This window comes from Melozone crissalis, unplaced genomic scaffold, assembly GCF_028551555.1.
Source record: "Melozone crissalis strain CALT ecotype California unplaced genomic scaffold, PUWL_Pcris_2 ptg000042l_1, whole genome shotgun sequence".
NCBI lineage: Eukaryota > Metazoa > Chordata > Aves > Passeriformes > Passerellidae > Melozone > Melozone crissalis.
In genome coordinates this window covers 38,580,347-38,601,761 of record NW_026535820.1, presented here as the reverse complement: position 1 = coordinate 38,601,761, position 21,415 = coordinate 38,580,347, and the positions used below count along the sequence as shown (strand labels likewise).

The 21,415-nt window shown below is 35.5% G+C and overlaps 1 long non-coding RNA gene across 1 annotated transcript; it reads left to right on the top strand.

The window, feature by feature from the left end:
• The first annotated feature begins 4,533 nt into the window (after positions 1-4,533).
• LOC128942708 (uncharacterized) lies at positions 4,534-19,708 on the top strand. The gene is made up of 3 exons (XR_008483634.1): positions 4,534-4,773; positions 15,836-17,823; positions 19,118-19,708. It is a non-coding gene; the product is annotated as an uncharacterized LOC128942708 (long non-coding RNA).
• Positions 19,709-21,415: the final 1,707 nt, after the last annotated feature.

Below are 21,415 nucleotides of genomic sequence, written 5' to 3'. Positions count from 1 at the left end.
CATCTGTTTTGCAAGGATCTTATGTAATATTCATTCTAATGCTATGGATCTCTTGCTGCACCACCATTGGCAACAAAAAGGGACTTGGAGAAAAATAGAATCTCAAAATAGTAAGGGAGGTAGTTCTACAGAAATATTTTATTACTACTCATTTGCCATTGTTTCAAGAAAGGTCACAAAGCCCTTGAAAATATGCCCAATTTTCTGTGGACCTTTCAATAATGCCAGAGCAAAAATAAAGAAAACCATGACCTTTCTGATTCTTACAGATACTTCAGAAAATTATCTCCTCATTTCAGTGTATGCTTGCCTCCTGGACTTTTATAAAAAAAAAAAAAAAAAAAAAGAAAAGAAAAAAAAAAGATAAAAAGCAAAGAAAAAGCAACAGACTTATAATCACCAGAGGTATAGAGAGTATATTTTATTTTTCCTGTAGTATTCAGAAAATTCCACCTAATCAGTCACTTACTCATTAGTCCTTCCCATAATCCCTTCTAATTTATTTCATATTATTGAATGCTGAAGTACAAAGGCCTGTTGAAGTACAAAGGCCAATTGTAATTTCTTCTACTGGACTGCTGAATTAAACACCACTACTTTTCCTTGTGAAACTAAAGGATAATTGTTTCATTCCTTCTAATTTTGCGGGGCTTTTTTCTCTTGATGATGAAATGTCAACTTGATGACATTTGAAGTGCCGCATCATTCACCTTAAGATCTGAAAGTAAAGTAACAAGGCCGACTTTGGGAATTCCATCCAAATCCAACAACTGAACTCTTGAAGTCTGTGTGAGCTCTGCTACTCTACTCACAAATGAGGAGAGCTTCTGCAGATGTCTGCTTCACACAACCTCATGTAGTAAAGGTGTGGTTCTCCCCTCCTCCTTCCCCAGGCAAAATGAGCCCCCATTATTTGCCCAGGATATTTTCTGTCTGTGTGACTGGTACCCCTTGCTCCTTACCCCTGGTACCATCCTGTCAAGGAGCCCCAGAAAAACCTGTCTGCCCACATAGTGTATCTGTCTGCTGCAGCTCAACTTCCAATACTGTTGGCCATAAATTCCAACCTTAATAGAACAATTTATAATAATTAGTGTATGCTTTTAGAGAAAAGTGGAACAGTTTCAGAAAGGTTGGTAAGAGGAGCATCAAGTAGGCACATAGGTCATTTGGCTCGACAGACTTAAAAATTTTCTTCCTTCTGCCAAGATAGCTGTTAAATAAAATAAAGTTAATTCCTGAAAGCATATGTCAGCAAAAATTTTCCAGGGCTTTTACAGTCTCTTTAATAAAAACATTTCTTAGAGGCATGCCATTATTTTCTACTCTCTAAATGAGTTATTTACTGACTTTTACTGACTATGAGAAATCCTAGTAACATTTTAAATACTAGTAGAATACTTATTTTGTTAACCAGCACCACCTTTTCCCATATTTCTACTGTATATCACCATACAGGAAATGGAACAGATAAAAACAATATGCAGAGAATTCTTTTTGAGAAGTCATATCATATTCAGATGACTGTACTCACGAGAAATATCTTTGAATTTAGGGGAGAATCCCTGTTCTCTTCAAATCTTTCTTTTCTGTCTTATGTATACTCCCAACACTCTTGTGATTCTGTATTGAATAATACTGATAAATTCTGTACTGAAATAATATTTGCCTTTCATAGGCAGTATACTGATAAGAAAGAGAGTAGGATAGAAGGATCATCATTCACTTACTGTTTCCATGTTATGATTTTTTTAGGGTGAACTCTCTATGCTATTCATTAAATAACAAGATTAATTAATGAGACCTGTTTACCTTGGCTAGCACTCCTAGACCAGTATGGTTCGTCTGATGTTTGTGAAAGTTTCATATTTAAAATATCATTCCATTTAAAGAACTCAGTCTTCTACCAATATGCAATGTTTGCTCACCTAAGTCTCCATTTGTAATTAAAGGGACTTCAACAGTGCTTTTTCAAAGAAAAGAGATTTTCTTATAACAGATTTGTAACTTCTATATGTGACAGCAATGGGTGGGGTTATTTTTACCTGTAAAAATAGGCTACATTTTATCCTATAATATGTCTGTACTACTTTGTGGGTGGCTTTGTTTTTTCCTGTGGGTTACACAAAAACACATTATTAAATTGATATTATGGTCTGTGAGTCCCAAGCCTAGTTATCTGCTATAAGCAGGAGCACCTCTGAATCCATTTGAACAGTATCAAATTACAATCTTAGAGTCTCATTCTTTTTCAATCATTTAGAGTTTAGAGTGAGACTGCCTCCTGAAAGGCCCAGGTTGATTTCAAGCTCTGATTTGCTTCTATCATCTCTGGTTTTTTGTGGTCTTGCAAGATTAAAACACCTAGATGCTCAGTTGACAACATCACTGTAAACAAAGCCTCTTCTAATTTGCTTTTATAGTTTGGATTTTGCAGACACTCAAGGTTTTGGTGACATTGACTGCATACACTAGCGCCAGCGGAGCCAGTTTTTAAGACTACCTATGACTGTACGTTATGAAGCTGTTACCATGGGCAAGTGCAGGAAGTTACAATCTTCCACATAACCTACCAAATCCTTTTTTATAACAATGAAATATACGTCTCTTCTGTCATAGTACAAATACAGCTATTTGATTTTTTATGTTACTGAAGTTGTATTATTCATCTTAGGCTATGTATCCTGTGTCTTAGAACAGTGAATATCTTGCATATTCTGCCACCAGATCTATAATATATCTTCTATAATCATTCATTTCTACATCTGATTTTTATCTCTCATTTACATAGAGCTCAAAGTTTTGGTGGTTTTTTTACTCCCTTGGATTTACATATTTTAACTTGATTAGTTGAACTGGTATATTGCTGGTAAATCTGAACAATTACAAGCAAGCACAGCAGAAACAATATTCATTTTTTCCCTGGTGTTCTTGAACTTCAACAGGTCCAACTGCAACAATTAGCTGGTATGCTCCTCTTGCTGCCTTTTAATAATGTGCTAGCATTCCAGGAGTTTCACTCAACAGACAGAGTCTTAGGAAAAAAGTCCACCACATTTTCACAAAAGCTTTCTGCCTTTCTTCTGAAACTATGAAGACCTCTTCTGTTGCTGCTTTATGAAAAAAGGAAGCCCCAGGAACCACAGGTAAAATAGAATAATTATTTATTTCATGCAACTGCCTACAGATACTACAGTAGAAGGATATCACAACTTCTTCTTTTATTGCTTTGTAATTTCTACAGAAATTGAATGAAGTGGGTTATAAAAGTCAGTATGGTATTTCCTGAACTGAAACATAAATGAAAAAAGCAAGAGATTTTCTTAGCTCTTCTCAGCTAAACTCTAAATGTATCACTTTAACTAGTAATAAAGAGATTGGGATCTATAGATACATTTAACTTATATGAGTTTCCATTATATTGCAATAGATGAAGCAAAATATTAAACTGATTTCTATACTTTCATATGGCAATCACCCTCCTCAGAAATGCTGGACCAGATCATACATCAAAAAAAGAGGCACTTTCCATAAGCCATGGCACCTGCCAGTGTCATTTCGGAGGAGGGGCTTGGGAGAGAGACCCAGGCTATTGGACCTACAATCACAGAAACTTGGAAGTAAACTTAAAGAAATTCAATCTAGTTGCAATTATTGACTATCTCACAAGAATCTATATGAAATATTTTCCCTTACGGATAGCAGATGGTGAAAAAAGGATTAAATTTCTTGAAAGAGATAATTTTGTTATTTGATATTGGCATGGAATTTACCTATTAAATTATCTGAATTTGCAGATGGAAACAGCCATCGCTTTGCAGTCAGTCTTTAAAAATTCAGAACTAGTTTATAATTTTGATATATCTATTCTACTCAGTCTAGCAGAACAATGAAAAATATGGAAGACAGAAAATTAAATTGAATTTTTCTTGGTCAACTGACATATGGTGAATTTTCTGTTGATATCACATGCAAATCCATTGCAATCACTCTTGAATAGTGGTTATAGGAGCCCCAGGGCTGAGCAGATAACCTTTTAAAAAATGAAACAAGAATATATGAATGGGTAAAAAATAATTTATCCCACTATTTGAGCAGCAGGCCAGTACCCAGTGTGTTCAGTACAGTCACAATGAATATCCAATGTATAGCAAGCTTTATTCAAAGCATAGGCTGTAGAACAATTAACTAGATTGCTTTTTCCCTTCCTCAAGTTCTTCACAATCGCAAGCATTTGAAGACATTTAAACAGTTCAGACAAAGAAAAAGTTTAGACACAGAAGCACAAAGTGTTTTCAAAACTTTTTTTTCTAAAAGCTTTGCATGTAATTTATATATTTGCTTAAAACTGCTCTTCTGCTAATCAGTTGCATCCATAGACAACATTTCCTCTTTCTTTGTTGTAAATGATTTGACTATGAATTACAGCTCTGACACATCTATTCAATGTGACAACATTCTTAATTCTAGAGACAAGAAGCTCTGGCAGTCTTCTGATGATCTATTCATATGAGGTTCTTTTACATACTTTTGCATTTTTACTGTGAAGAAAAATTAACTCTTTGAATCAGAGTACCAACTCTCAAAGAATCTCCCCATCAAGAGTTAGGTTCCCCAAACACTGATTCTTATTCTGGTAATTATCTTGGAAGAATTTCTACTCTTTTATAGAAGACACCCCCAGTCTGAATGGATATCCTGGTGTGAAGGAAGCACCATCATACCCAGATTCCACTAAAGGCCATCGTGGTCGTCGTCAGCATTATGTTATGGGTAAGTAGATAAATTAATATCTGCTTCTTAGGTCTTGCACTCCCCTTGTGATCATCAATCTATTCAACTGGTGCACTTAATTCTGTAGAACAGAAGGAAAATTTTCTTTTGTGGTTGACAATTTTGCCTGTTTTTCTAGAGAGAAAATTCCGTGTGGATGTTCCTTTAACAGCTGTGGCATGATAGGGAAATTTTTACTGGAATATATTAATTTTTTCTGGTGTTTATTACCACTCCTACAGACTTACATTCTGTGAATTCTGTGACTTTCTTTTTAGAATACCAACATAATTTGCTAGTAACAACTGCCTAAATATGAACCACAAGCACTGACCAAATGAAAAAGGTTGTGTAACGTTTAGGAGAACGAGCTTTTAGATAATGATTAGTGAACTGTTTCTGCACAAACATGGGATAAATCACAGAGCAACTGCAATATCTCAGGACCCCTCATGATGGTGTGTTTTCCCATTCAGAAATTCTGTAAAAACCAATAGTCATTACATATATGCAAGGTTGAAAGACCCCACAAATTTATAATAGTTTTGCAATTTCAGAAGCTGATGTTCAAGCTGGTAAAAGTAACAACTGCCTCATGTGTTATGTCAAACCAAATTTTAATTAATATACTGCATTTTTTCTTAAGAGTTCAACACACTTAGGGTAGAAAGATCTAAAATGTTCTCTAAAGCTTCTCTAACTCTCTAATTAATGTCCCTATCTAATGGTTCCATGGTCTAATTAACATATATGACCTATCAGTAAAAACTAGTTTTCAGGTTTTCAGGATGATTGTGTATATAAGGTATACATTATATATTTCATATACACGGCAAAATCATATCAGCTTTAAGGGCTGTGAAGGGAAGATGTGATGTCATGCATTTCACCCACAAAAAAATCAGCTTAGTATACTGCACAGCACAGAAAAAACCCTGTCGTTCCTCTGTAGGTGGCACATCCTTATAATGTCATTTAGCACAGGGGGGCTTGTGTGCAGATGACAAACTGAGATGAGATATGTGAGATGATGTATCTCTGAATGTATAGAAAGGAAACAACATAGATAAGTCCACATGTAAATCATGAAAGTGAACTCACAGTATCAGTCAACAAGCAAGCACAGCCTGTAGTGACAATATACTCATGGTGACACTGAGAAGGAGCACAGCTCTCACAAGAGTTTCTTCAAAGTCCTCAGAACAAGTGGTGGGTCCAAAAAGAAGCATACAATCATGGGGAGCTAATAAATTATAGGGGAAAAAAAGGTTTTGGCTCAGAAATGAAGATTTTAGAGTATTTTGCAATTTTTTATTGAAATATGGTATCACATCGAAACAACGATCCTGAAAGAAAATATTTTAAAAAGACTCCTATGTGTTTTCAGTGCCATCATTCAAAGCAATCTTCACTTAAAATGAACCAGAGGATAAGTAGGATACTGTCTAGATCAGCAATCACAATTACTACAATGCCAAGGAGTGGAAGGTCATTGGGCAAGTTCCCCAGTGTGCAGCATATGCTGTGGTCGTGAAAGCTGGAGCCTCATGACCTGCTATGAACACAGGCTGTTCCCAACTAGTGGTCGATAATTTTCTGTATAATTTACAATAAATATTAAAAACCACCAACGCAGTATGAAATTATGTCCACCTGCTTTCTAGGACATATTTGCATATTTGCTAATTGAGCAGGCATTAGCAAAGAATCACTCTGTAACAGATTTTATTGAGAAATTCTAGAAGCTTTTTAGCTTAAGAATCAAATTTGGACTTAAAGTTCAATAAATACAGGTTTTTAGAAAGCTTTTCAGCCTTTTCTATAAAAATTTTACTTCACGTATAAATCATGGGTGGTTGTCATTGTCTCTAAAAAAAGTAAAATCACACCCTCCTTTCACAACCTCTCAAATGTTAGACCATAGGGAATTCAAAACTGCTTTTCTCCTCATGCATAAAATCTTCAATAATATATAAAACACTATTTTCCTGTATACTGTAGCTTTTTGACTTGAACACCTGTGTTTCAAAAAAACTAATTCTACCAGTTTATATTGAGTTACAAGCTTCCTTCTAGCTTGTTCCTGACAGTACTAGATCTTAAAAAAGTATCTCTCTAGTGATTCAGACTGGAAAACTATTGTATGTCAAATAGTGATTTATATAACTGTTTGAATGACCAAAAAGAGAATTTGCATCCACAAATAAGATCTGCACAGCATGTAATGCAAAAACATATTTGGGGTCAATCCAATGCTGCATAAAAGCAGGAGTCCCAGCCTCTTGGGGGATACAAGATTTACGTGCTGTCTGCATTCCTCTTTTTACTCTATCTTATTAAAACAGCTATTTTATTGAGCCATTTGTTGTCAGATCTTTCTTACCAAGATCTAAAAGAAACCTTCACCATTTTGCTCTTTCACACACACTCTTTGTCTTGGTACAAAACTATTTTTCAGGGATTCTCTTAGCTCATCTGACTTTTATATTTTTCTGTTCTTCAAACAAAAATGGATTTGCAGTGCTATGAGGCTGATTAATCTTTTCCCCCAAGAATACAGCCAAAATGTCTACAGTTGCAGATTCTGAGGTAATTTACTTTCAGAGACAACAGTTTGAAGGCTCTTTTAACTTTTGGTGAAAATAAGGTTTATTGCTACACTATTTCTGAGGGGCTACTACATATTCTAACCTAACCTGATTCACCAAGTATCTTCAAGGACACCCTAGTTGAGAAAAAACTCAGGTAACTGGAGAAAGTCTTGACAGTGTAGAGGTTAACACTCTTTTGATAGTCAATGGTCAGATGACGAAAACATCAGGCAGTATTATGGAATACAGATTTCAAATCAAACTATTAACTGGCTGTTTTCTTCCCCAAAGACTCCCTTTAAGCAGAGAGAAAATAGCTTAAATGTCCAACTTCTGAAATATCATTGCAAAATACACATCTGACAAAGTTCAGGAAGGCTGGAGAATGAAGACAGCTAAGCAAAATCTATCAGCAGACTCCTTCAGATTAACCTAGCACTCCATTAAGAGGGTTCCTTGGTTAGCAAAAAGACATTTCAAAAGAATTATGTTTTGGGGAACTTCACAATCAATCATGCTGATAGATGGTTTCATTTGTCTGGGAGAGGACGGTTTCAGTACTGTGACAGGGGAAAAAGGAACAACAGCAAATTCGGCTGTGAGCCACTTGGCACAGTGTTTCAGCATATGCTGCTCTGCATCACAGTTTTGGAAGGACAGAAAGCTCTTAGAAAAGTAAGTGGACAGAATCAATCTCATATGAGGCAGCCAAAGGCATAAATTCCATTTTCATCTGAAGATTTCTTACGTAAAAAAAAACCTGATTGTCTCCATTAGGCAGCAGTCTTTGCTGATAAATGTAACTCGTATTGTTCAAGCGTTCATGGAGTAATATTGAAGTGGCAGATTTCCTTACTGAGAATGACCTGAGCAAGTAAGTACGGAATTAACTGAAGCTACAGACTAGCCACAAACTCTTGCACATAGAAGTATTCAGAATTAAGCTACGACTCAACTACACAGTTTTCACTCAGTAAAAATGGTGATGGTCTTTAGAGAGCAGATATTCTTCATCTGACAATCTGCTCCATGGCCACTGTAATGCTAGTGACACTGGTCTTTAATGAAGCCAGTCCCACTATAGGATTCATCTGGAGTGATGAAGGTCAGCTACATCTCTCTCAACATGCCTCCTACCAGCGCAGGACCCGAAGGGGAAAAACTAATGGCTCATCAGTGGCACAGATGTGCCTGCAGGAAAATGTTCCTCTGGTTATTTATGGTTGGATAAAGTCATTTACAGAGTCTCAGTGGAGCCAAAGGGCCATAACCAGACTTGAGAATCTATTTTCTTTTTTAATCTCCACAGGAATTTCCATATACTCTAGCTACATTGCATTTATAGAATGTCCCCCTCAAAGAAAAATCTGTTTCATCCAAACCCATTATTTGAAAGAGGTTTCTGGAGGGGGTTTTCTACAGAATATTTCCATTAAAAATCAGGGTGAAATGAAAAATTGGCATGTGTTCAGTGTAACCTACCCATTTTGTTGGGGCAAAAGAAAGCAGGAGCTATAAAGGAGAACGAGATAAAAGAGACAGTCATCAGAAATACCTGGTTAACATACAGTTTAGTATTAATGTTACTCAAGCAAAATATTCTAATGTATACAAAGGTATTTTTGAAACAATTTTCAATCAGAACAAAGGAGGTTCTGTATTTTCACTTTTGAAGAGATTGAGGACAAAAGAGCATTATCTCAACACTTCCTATGTGACAAAATTCCTTTTGCAGAAAATTTCTGCAAAAGGCAAGGATTTGCCTATGGATCCTCGGCAAGGATTTTTCTTTGATGACTGTAAGCAGAAGTTAATCAGAAGAAAAGACTATGTGAACCTTGGGATGGACGAAGCTGAGGTGTTCAGAAGATGCAAAGCAAAAATGGAAATAGAACATAGAGAAGTCAGCATGCAACTGTAGCGCTGGCTTGGGAAGGAACTGAAAAAAGATGGCTAAAGCTTAAGTAAACTCTTCCTGCTAGTGGTCTCAAGTATTTTTTCTGTCTTAAAACTCCAAGCATAATTTATTAAGTATTCTCATTACAGCTACATACTAGTCCTAGTACATGATTTAACAATATTCTTTAAAAAAATTCTTTGCTTAACTTTCATAAGACTTCTTTCCCCCCTACTTTAACAGTGGCAAATGATCATTCCCTAAATAGCTTCATATATTTAGGAAACTTTCTACACACAGGTGCATTAACATTGAATTAATCTATTTATCTTCATATTATTTGTCATACGCAAAAAGAATATCACTTTTAAATTTCAAAATATAAAATGTCTGTCTGAAAAGCATTTTACACAAATTTAATCCCCCATCATAAAGCGAATCATCATTTCCTTCTGCCACCACATCATAAGATTTATACTAAGAAATAAAATATTTTCCTGATTTCAATATCCATTCTGCATTAGCCTTCTCTAAAAAGTCAAGATAGATCCTGACACTCATGCTATATTATATAAATAAAGGATTTTGATATTATTTATCAAATTCTTTAATGTAAAACACTGTCCAAATCCCGTGTTGTGTTGTTTTAATTAATTGTGTTTAACAGATAAATGTAAACTCATAAATAAAAACATTTTGGTTTTCAACTATATGTTTAATCTACTTAGTCAGAAAGTACTAAGCAGATCCATAGTCAAAGTGCCCCCCAAAACAAAACAACAATCAAATATAACAAATAAAACCAAGAAAACTAACAAAAAGAAAAAAATATTCATAAGCAGGATATGTGTGTGCACAAAACAGAGCAACCAATAGTTAGTATTTTATATGTAGCACATATGTTCATGACAAACACTTCCATTCTCTACGTAATTTCAATAAATCCTGAAGACTATTGTGATTTTTTTGAAACAGTGATTAGATTACTCTATTGCAAAAATACCAAGTAATTTAAAAATATTTTTGAACATTTGTGTGCAGATCTGAAATTTATAGTTGTATTTTAACTTATTAATTAGTAATGAAACTTCTATGTGATTAAAACGCTACCCTTAAATTATGATGCAGTTCAGAAAAATGTGTATTCATATTAACAAATAAATTCTTTATATTAGATATAGCTTTTTAAACTAATTTCCTAGTGGAAAATACTGTGGTAAATTACAGAATTTAGAAAGCCATGAAACAGGCAGAAGAAGCATGTTGAGCATGATAAAGAATATGAGATGTTTTTGTAACCATTTTTTGTACCACTTATATGATACCATATGGTCTGCTACTTCAATAAAATGAAGGTTCACTGGCCTAATTTTAAGTACAGATTCGAAAATCATAATGCAAAGTTTAAAATACTAATGAATGTATTTATTTAAGGGTACTTTTTAGAAGTTTGGACAACATTGCAATTACTCAACACATAACATTTTGACATAAAGTCAGGATAGACTCCTCAAATGCATAAAACACAAATGCACCTGCTCAAGGTAGGATAAATATTTATGCAGGAAAATGAAGAGTCAAAATAAAAACTGTGCCTCTTCACTGGTACTTATTTTAGCTCTACCCCAAAATACATTAACCAATGAAACAATCCAACTGCTGATGAACAGCTGTGAGCTTCACAAACTGTCTCTGGACCTACTAAACTGGACGTAAAATATTGTGTACACTGCTTCTAAGCAAAAATTTAGGAGTGCAATTTTAATTTAACAACATGGCTTTCCTGTAAACACACTAAAACACACTCTAGCCACCGAATAACCTCCAATAAAATCAATAAGCATTAAGAATTGAAATATCTTCCAGGACTGGGGACTACAGGGTACCAACACTCTCAATTTGGCAAGGCCAGAGTGCTTAGCTGAATAAGGAGTTCAAGATATACATAAAGTTTAGCTATAAAATATTTTATCAAGCAAGGCCCATAATGATGAATTAAGTGAAAATCAAGAATGTTTCTAGTTTTTCTAAAGTACTTTTAGCTTAAAATTAATTAAAGTTTTTACACAACATATTTAATGGCAGAGAATTTTTAATTTTATTTCTTCCCTTGCAATCTGTTCAGTCATTCAATAGACTATGATTTTAATATTTGGTTCATGTCTTGTAAATTGATCTATGAAAAATCAAAAGGGTTAAAGAAATCAGTTGTAGCCTAAACCAAAATCAAATATTAGCTCCTGAAGAGCATTAGCTGGGATTTTCTACAATACAAATTATAATCTGCAGTATTGAATTCCTTGCAATAAATATATTGATAAAATACTTTCACTTTTAAAGTTTCCCTGAACAGTTTTCACGAAATCTAGTGCCTAGTCCACAAAGTCCTTCATCGTTATTTAAAATGAATGTGGATTTTGACACATGTTCACAGATGGTTGCCTAGGAAATTTTAGCATGCTTTGGACATCACTGAAAAAAGTTATTCTTAGAAGCATTTGCAATTTGAGGTGGCTGTTACTTGAGAAGTACGCATGCAAAAAGGTGAAAAGACTAGCTTCTGTCACCATGGATGTGTCAGTGTCTCCATTACCCAGGTCAAATTTAACTTTAGCTTGCATAAAGAGGAAGGGTGATTCACCTTGGGTCAAAGATTCAGTGCTCTGTAAAAGGGCAAAATTTTCAGCGACCTTATCTATTGCTGGTGGTTGTCACTGTGGGGGTCAATTTAACTTTACAGCATCCAAAGCATCTTTTATTCCTTTTTGCTGCCACAGCACAACTCCACACAATTCCTTCACTGAGTGCTCTTAGATCCCCAGTGGGCACTTAAGACTCCCAGGGAAATTGTGTAATAGAATATAATCTGACTGGCTGCAACCTACTGCATTTCTGGCACTCCAGAATAAAAACAAATCAAAATAAATCCCCAGCATTCAAAAACTTCCTTCACTCTTCTACTCTGCAAAGCATGATCATAGGAGAATTAATGTTGTGCTTGTTGGTTTTTTTTGGTTTGGTTTTTTTTAAGAGGAACAAAAAGGAAAAAGATAAATGTGAAAAATAGGAATATCTATGGAATGCTAACAAAAATCAGAAAAAAAAGAGTTGGCCACAGGCATTCAAGCATTCAGTACAAAATTGAATTCATTGCATGCAGAGTAAAGACTGATTTAAATTCACTCATAAAAGCAGCATTAAGGAGAAATCTAGGTGTTCAGACAAGAAGTTCTCTTGTAAGATAAAATGCTGTACAAGGTTATACCATTCAAAGTCTCAGTTTTTAATACATGTTTTTTTTTAGCTCACCTAAATCTGGCAAACAGAATTAACTATGTAAGCCATCTACTGAACATCTCCTCAAAGTCAAACAGAATAAGTAGTTATAGCAGTTCTTGATCATATGCTCTTTTGAAAAGTTATTTCTTATTTATTATTTTTATTGCATACAGGTGGTTGCTGGTATACAACAGCAAATTGAATATGTTTTATAAAAGCAGGTATAGATCTCAATTTTTTTTTCAGTAATTAATAACATTTTCATCCACCTTGTTTGCAACTTAAAAAGTCAGATTTCATGGGGAAGCTGAAGGAGAGATGATGAACCCTTTAGCTCTAAAAAAAACCCTACATGAGAGTCCTTGATGTTTTGTCTTTGAAATTATTTAGGGGAGGGAGCTTAACAGTAATAAATTATTCAGTAAAATGTGCACAATTAAATGCCATTTAGAATATTTTAAACATGGATTTTCAAGCTTTCTTTTAAGAAGGTGTAGAAAAACAGGGCTAGCAAGCTAAGTCACTTTAATGCTTTAAAATTACTACCTTCAAAGGGAGACAGTAGCTCTAAATAACACAATATGATGTTTTATTTGATTTGATTTCAAACCTCAAGGTCTGTATGTTCTCATGCTGCACCCAGAAATTTGCAAACATTACTTTATTTCCCACATTCAGTGAGGCTGCTCAAGCATTTAACTACATATTTATATGGTTTTTGAGGAAAACACATAAATCATCCATCCACTGCTAGGTGACAGTAAAATTAAAGGAAATACTCACTGGTTTAGTATCTATGTATGTCTATCTATCTATCTATCTATCTATCTATCTATCTATCTATCTATCTATCTTTGTGTGTGTGTGTGTGTGTGTGTACATATATAAATTTGTTTATTTTTTTTCCTCCGCCCCCAGTTCAGACACTTAAACCAATTCAAGGACCTAGGTGGGTATGGAAAGTTTGTTACAGAGACAACTGGTGTTTGAATCAGCAGGATACACATCACTGTACTGCAATCTAGATGAGCTTTCAAGATTAAGACAAGTCTCTCTCACAAACAAGAGTAACTCATGTACTGATTGTGGCGTTTTAAATTACACAGTCTTGTCTTTAAGTATCTAATTACAGCATATGTTTTGAGATAAAAGTATAAATAATGGGCTATTTCCATCTAAATGTCCAGCTCTTCTATTTGAGGCTGAGAACCATCTCTCCTTACGGCAATTATTCTGGTTATACCCTCTTGTTAAAGAGATAGATGACCAAGACCACTTAAACTGTTCTTAATCTTTTGGGTGGAATTACAAGCAAAATAGTGAATTTTCAATACAGATTATAGAATGTGTATTTCAATACTGAATATTGAGAGAGTTAGAAAATTATAATGCGTCTTTTCAACTTCAAATCATTTCAGCTCTGCATGAATCATTGTGAAATATAAGAATCACACAATTTTTTCTTATATATATATGTGAATACTTGACGAATACTGGAAATATTATGATTTGGTGTGTACACTGTGAATACACAGGCTTGTAAATACAAATTGGTCAATTCCATCCTTTAAAAGAAAAATTCATGGTTTTTGCCTTATTTATTTTCTAAAATGTTTTAAATAAGGAAAAAAAATATAAAATCAATCCTTGTCATGGATTTTATGGTGTAATTAATATTACACAGAAGACTTTTTTTCACATGCAACATATATATAAAAAAATAGCAGCTTAATAAATTCAAGAGGCACCTTAATCAGAAGGGAAGTAAGGAATATGAATGCCACAGCTAAGGAAACAAAAGCTGCTTGGTGGTAAATATATCTCATCTCAGTAAAAAAAATTCAGGAAAACTTCAGAAAGACAAACAAAAACAACCCAAGGACTTTAAAAATGTGCAAAGGAGTTCTGTCTTTTCAGAATATGAAAAGAGTAGCCTCTGAATCCTTTATTGGAATTCATAAACTGCATTCTTCCCCTCCAGATGCACTACATAGAAGGCAGTATAACCCCATAGCCCACTAAACACAGTATTGCAAAGACTAGGCCATATGGTTTGTACTGATGTTGCAAGGACTCAGAAATTGACTTTGTCAGGATTTCTTTGTACTTTTCTTGACGTGCCTGGAACTCTGTTTTAGATTGTTTAGCTACAAAAGTCTAACTAGGTGTCTGCTTTATTTTTGTACAACTTTGTGTTATATAACTGTAATCCTGTACGTACTCCTGCAACAAATAGAACAAAATATTCATGGCTGTGACATAATAGTGTAAAGCAGAGAAATACAGGCTTGGTATGGCAGTGGAGGCTTTAAAAGCATCCCCCAGGCATGGGATGGTAAGAGAAGTGACCCAGGGTTGGCTCTAGAGAGCCTAGACCTGTAAACTTAACTACGGACAATTAAAGGAATGAAGAGTAACTAGGAAAAAGCAAGAAGTACCCAGTATATGCAATGTGCTTTCTATATAGTAAATTCAGCTTTAACAAGGACCTACAGACCTGCAAAGAAAGAGCAAAGTTTGCATCATATGTTAGAAGAACATAGAAATGACCCAAAAGAGCTCCTACAGTGAGGGAGAGGCAGTTGCCATTAACATCATATTGCTCTTTTCAATACACTCAGGATCCTGAAAACTTGCATGTCCAACTGAAGATATCAACTGCAAGAAGCCAAGGTTCAGCAGAAGTATGAATATAAATGCAGGGAAAGGGGTAGATAAAAGAAGTCCATGTTTAATAACTTTGCTTTCTTACTATTATACTATTTACTTGATTACTATTACTATTAATATTCCTATTACTGATTCTTCCACAATATAAGAGAGTTTGTTAATTTTTTTTTCTTTATTTTCCTGTCACAAATTTGAAGCAATAAATATTCTTTAAATAGCTATTTAAGATTTAAATTACTCAAAGAAAAAATACTTGGTTTACATATATAAGATTTGGGGGATTTTTGCCTTTAGGAAGATAGAACTTAAGTTTAGATCCCTGAAGAATGGTACTGAAAGATTTTTTTAGTGTTTCAACACAAGGAAATAACCTTCTAGTTCAGTTAAACTCATGCAACCTGATGTTCATTTGGAACAGTTTCTCCTACAATCTTCTACATTGTTTTTTCTTCTACATACCCTTCTTTCCAATTTGTATGTACCAACCTTTGCATTTAAAAAAAATCCACAGGGCTATATATATTTGTTCAGGCATTTGAAGAAAAAAGACTTCTATGACTTTCTGTCTACGTCTAAGATATTTAATCCTAACAGAATGCTATTGGAATAACATTTTTTATTTCAGTTTCAAGTAACATGGAATGGAAGAAACACTTGATATAATGCATTTATTTCTATAACAACCTACTCTGACAAAACTTCATTATACTTCAGGCTATCAACTGGAGCATCTGTTCACATATCCCTTAAACTGTAAAGTGGGCAATGTATCATCACAAAGTGCATGTTAAAACACCAGAGTGATATTAGGATCATCCCTTCTCAAGTGAAAATGAATACTTTTAGCCAAACTTTTGCATATGTCCTTTCCAAAAAACAAAACAAAAAAAAGAGGAAGTGTATACCCCACACATTACCAGAATATATTGGCTGCTACCTGCAAAAAAGTAGCATGTAAGTGAAAACATTAGAAGAGACTACACAGAATATGGTTTCCCCATGGAAATATTTCTGCAGGACAAGCAGCCTATAGGCAAAGTAGGTTGAAGCTATTCCAGCACCAGGTAAAAACTTTCAAGCTGAAGGCATCCGTAAAGCCACTCATTTTCACTTTTTTGCACACATTACAGCTACTTCAAGCAGATCTCAAAATCTGAAAGACTATGGGCTTTGATTGAAACAAGTGCTATTTCCTTACTAACTGTGCTAATTCAGCAAAATGGTAAAGCTGAGCTGAATCATCATGAAAAACTGTGAGAAGCTTTAAAATACTTGCTGCAAAATGAAAATGAAAACACATTTTATATTTATTCGTAAAGCCAAGAGACTAAAAATTTGAATCTTCCTTATGTCTGCTGAACTTTACAACCCACTACAGAGCAAGAATAATAATATTAAAAATCTAAAAATGACCCTCAAACCTAGTAGGAGGCACAGTCACAACCATTTGGAATAGAATTGGCTATCCTTTATGTCACTTTATTATAATGTACAGAAAATACACATTTCCTGATAGAGCCATCAGTTATGTTTATGTTCCAGTACAAGACACATCCACAGCATGCTTCATTAAAAAGTAGCTTGCAAGAGAAACAGGCACACAGTTTGCATCAGAATTCTAGCTGCAGAGGACCCTAAAAATATCTACAATTGCACTTCCAGCTTCATGTTCAGTTTTCAATCTCCTATAAACCAAAACACCGGAATAATAACATGAAGTTGGTAACTATTCTGAAATCCATTGACCACCTCTTCTCACAAGAGAGCAAATGTGGTTGAAGCTATAGAATCACATTCAAATGTTGTCCCAAAACAGACTACTACATGCAACCAGCAAGCTCCAGAGAAGTTCTGCAGCTTTCAAAGCATGCAAAAAACTGATAAACACTCTCAGCCTTCCAAATGTCAGAGAGCATCCAAGCATAACTCCAGAGACAAGATATCCTTGTTGAAGTTACTGCTCCAGAAAACAATTCAGAGGAATTGAACTGTCTTCTACCTGACACTGATCCACAGAATTCCTTCTTCACCAACAGCACAAAGAGATAAGCCTTCCTTGACTTTTCTTCCTGGAAACTATCTGCATAGGCTCTCCTTCAGTAGGGAAATATGCCTAGAAGATTCAAGATAAACATCTCCTATTTCTGTAAATTGTTAGTTCAAAAGTTGTGACTGACCAGAAGGCACTATGGTTACATGCCAGCATTTCAAGGGTTGTGCTTGCATACTGAGCTGCTGGGCAGGCTGGAAACATGAGGCTGCATACATCTGGTCACAATTGATCCCAAACTCCTTTGTCTGCTATTGCCTTTCTGCTATATGTCTCACTGAATACCCAAAATCAGGAATCAAAACAGTTCAACAGAGAAGGAAGAGAGAAATAGTATCCAAAATTTTTTAAAGGTAAGAAAAAAAAACGAAAGTAAGAGCAGTTAAGAGGTCAGTTAACAATTTTTTCTGATCAAAATTATGGTAAACTTATTTTGGTTCCAGGAAATTGAATTAAAATGTGATGAGATTTGATGTAGATGAGTTGTCGTCTACAGGAGGACTCATTACTTCAGTAAACCTAAGGACAAGAAGCTTAAGGACATCTATGGATTATATTTCCTGGTAAGTTTATTATATGCATTAAGAAAAAAAAATAAACTAAAAAAGAAAATGTCTCAGAAAAGTGTAATTCTCCAAAACACATAAAGAACCTTATTCTTTCTAACAAGTGACTTATTTTCTATGTCTGAAATGTCATCAGTTCATAATTTATTTTAGGGATTAGAAATTTCTAAAAGTTCAAATGAGTCCCAGTTGTCATGTTATGCCAATGTAATGACATTGTTATGTGTAATATATCATCAAACTGACAATTTTGTAGTACAAAGGGGAATGAAAGATAATGGATTAGAATGAAGGACCTTGAAAAGGTAGGTTTCAGAGTTTAATGATTTCAGTTGAGGAAGAAATCCTTTCTCAGGGTTGTTCATCTTGTTATTGTATTTTCTCCTTCATTTAGGCTTCAAACGCTGGTAACAATCTAATCACTATCAAATGTTTCCAACAACTGTATTTTTAATAGTGGCCTTGCTTCAAAGCATTCTATATTGCTGCCAATACCCTGGCAAAGTCTCTGAAAATTACAGACATTAAAAATGGTCATTCTCTATATATAATGTTTTGGCCATTGTCCATTTTTTTAATACTAAATGAACAAAATCCAATAAATGATTTTTCCTCAGGCTCAAGACATTCTTTCTCCTTAGAATTTATGTGAAACAAGTATGCATGATGAAGAAAGTAAAATACATTTTACTGATTGTGGCATGTACCCAAAATCATAACAGAATGCTGGAAATGTATAAATTTTCTAAATATCTTGGGATAATGTCTCTCCTTTTATTTGATAACAGGCATACACAGGCATATATCTTTTCTAAAATTAGAACTGCTACAAAAAGGAAGGAAGGACATAGACTGCAAAATAGCCCACAGTCTTGTACCAACTTCCAACTGCAATTAGAACTGGAGCTTGTACCAGACTATCCCACATATTAAGTGCATATTCTAGCAATTCTGAGTTAGTTGCTCAATTTTTCAATCTGAAAATGGTCAGTCTGAAAAATTCCTAAAGGAGAAGTTGATTCCTGTTTTTAAATAAATCTTCATAATTTTGTATATCGAGAAAAGTTTGGGGCAAACTGGGCCATCTCTGAAAGCACTGAACTATCCATAGAATAGTGTTGCTGGTAGAGTTTCACATAATTTGAGAAAACTCTGCTCACTCAGTGTAGCTAAGGACACGAGACTGAGAATACATCCAAAGTTCTTCCACTTATCATAATTCCATGTGATTTGAAGCCATTTTTTTTCAGGGATCAGTATTGGGACCAATGCTGTTTAATATCTTTTTCAGCTACACAGAGCATGGGATTGAGTGCAAATTTGCTGATGACACCAAGGCTGTGGTCTGGTTGAGATGCTGGAGGGAAGGGATGCAATCCAAGTGGACCTTGACAGGCAGAAGTTGGCCCATGTGAACTTCATGAAGCTGAACAAGGCAAAGTGCAAGGTGCTGCATCTGGGTCAGACAAATTCCAAGTTCAAATACGGTCTGGGTAGAGAATGGATTGAGAAAAGCCCAGAGAAGATGGACTTGTGGGTGTTGGTTGATGAGAGGCTCAAAATGAGCTGGCAGTGTGTTTTCAGCCCAGAAAGCCAATCATATCCTTGGCTGCATCAAAAGTAGCATGGCTAGCAGGGTGAGGGAGGTGTTCTTCTCCCTCTCCTCTTCTCTCCTGAGACCCCTCCTGGGGGGCTGCATACAGCTCTGGGTTCCCCAGCGTAAGAAGGATTTGAACCTGCTGAAGCAAGATCAGAAGAGGGCCACGAGAGATGATCAGAGGGCTGGAACTCTTCATCTGTGAGGACAGGTTGAGGCAATTGGGGTTGTTCAGCCTGGAGAAGAGCAGGTTCCAAGGAGACTTTATAGCACCCTTCAACTATATTAAGGGGAGCTACAAGAATGCAGGAGGGACTTGTCACAAGGACATATAGCAACAAGACAAGGGACAATGTTTTTAAACTAGAAGAAGATAGGTTTAGACAGATATTAGGAGGAAATATTACGAAGAAATACTTTACTGTGAGGGTACTGGAATAGATTTCCCTGAAAAGCTGTGAATGTCCCATTTCTGAAAGTGTTCAAGGCCAGGCTGGATGGGGATTGAGACACCTGGTCTAATGGAAACTCTCCCTGCCCATGGCAGAGGTATTGGAAGGAGATGATTTTTAAGGTCCCTTCCAAGCCAAAGAGTTATATGATTCTATGATCAAAGACATGGCATGTCCAAATTCTAATGGCTGCAAAAAAGGCCCGGAAAACTAAATACATCTCTGAAATTCCACTTGTATTGTGTGTAGGTGGCAAGATTTTGAGCAACATGAGGGCTACAGGGATGGCTGCTTTGGCAGGAGATCAGAATGAGTCTTGTCCCAGGCTCAGCTGGTTTCAGCCTTCTCCACAATGGACCCACAACTAGCAGAGTATATTTAAAGAGATGAGAGAAAAGAGGAAGTGTGAGAAACGATCCTGCAAGCGAGAAGGTCTGGCAAGGAGAGTGAGAATGTGCTCCAGGTGATGTACCAGACAGTCCTTTGTAACTCTTTCTGCAACAAATTATTTCCCTACAGCCCATGTACTTGACTGCATTGGAATAAATGTCCATCTTGCAGCCCTCGAAAGATTTCTTTTTAAGATCAAGATATAAAAGAATGTATATTTTGTGAATATATTTTCAGATTCCCAAACCTACTATTTATTAGTCATAATGCCTCACAATGGTCAAAGTTGCTTTCTAATGCAAGATTCATGATGGTTTTGAGTTAAATTATTTTACTTCCTGGAGTTCTGAATGCCACAGATATATAGGACAAGTTTAGGAAGATTTATTTGCTATCAGATATCATAGTCTAATGCAAAAATGTATATATTAGGAGATTAGAGGATTGGACTCAAATCAAAAGGAAGAGATAACCATACTATTATGTCTTTTATCAATAATTACCTTCAGATTTTTCACACCCTTTTTTTCTTGTTAAATAACAAATAATTTCTGTACATAGATGTACAAATGTGAACAGGTATAGATGCATAAGATAAATGCCTAAGTGCTTTCATGTATTAAAAGCATATACATGAGTCTAGCCCTTGAGACAGCATGCTGAGCATCTGGAATTCAGATTACAGCAAACACTTTTGATTATTTGCATGTACAAAGCTACATTTGGCAATACATTTTAACTTCTTATAGTTAAGTGAGGCTCAGGTAAGAGATTATTCTGAATGCTAAAATGCCATTGAAGAATGTAAGTTCTCTGACAATAAAGAGATTGACTCTTGATTTGCAGTGCCGTGTCGTTCACTCTTGTCACTTATTAGTGAATGGAGCATACCAGGGAGCTCAAGACTGTTCCTGAGTCAGACTGTTTCAGCCAACTCAGCCCACCTCTATCCATTCCTGTCATTAAACAACACTCTAATTCTATCTGGTCCAAACCAGCAGAACCCATTCAAACTCAGAAGATTGCTTTATTGGCATACAGGTTCGCGAGGGTGCACACGGCCCTAAGTCCGGCTAGCTGAAGGGGTAAAGCGGCCGACGCCCCTGCGCATCTGAGGCCAGCCCCCCTTGGCGTCCTGGCCTCGGGCTGG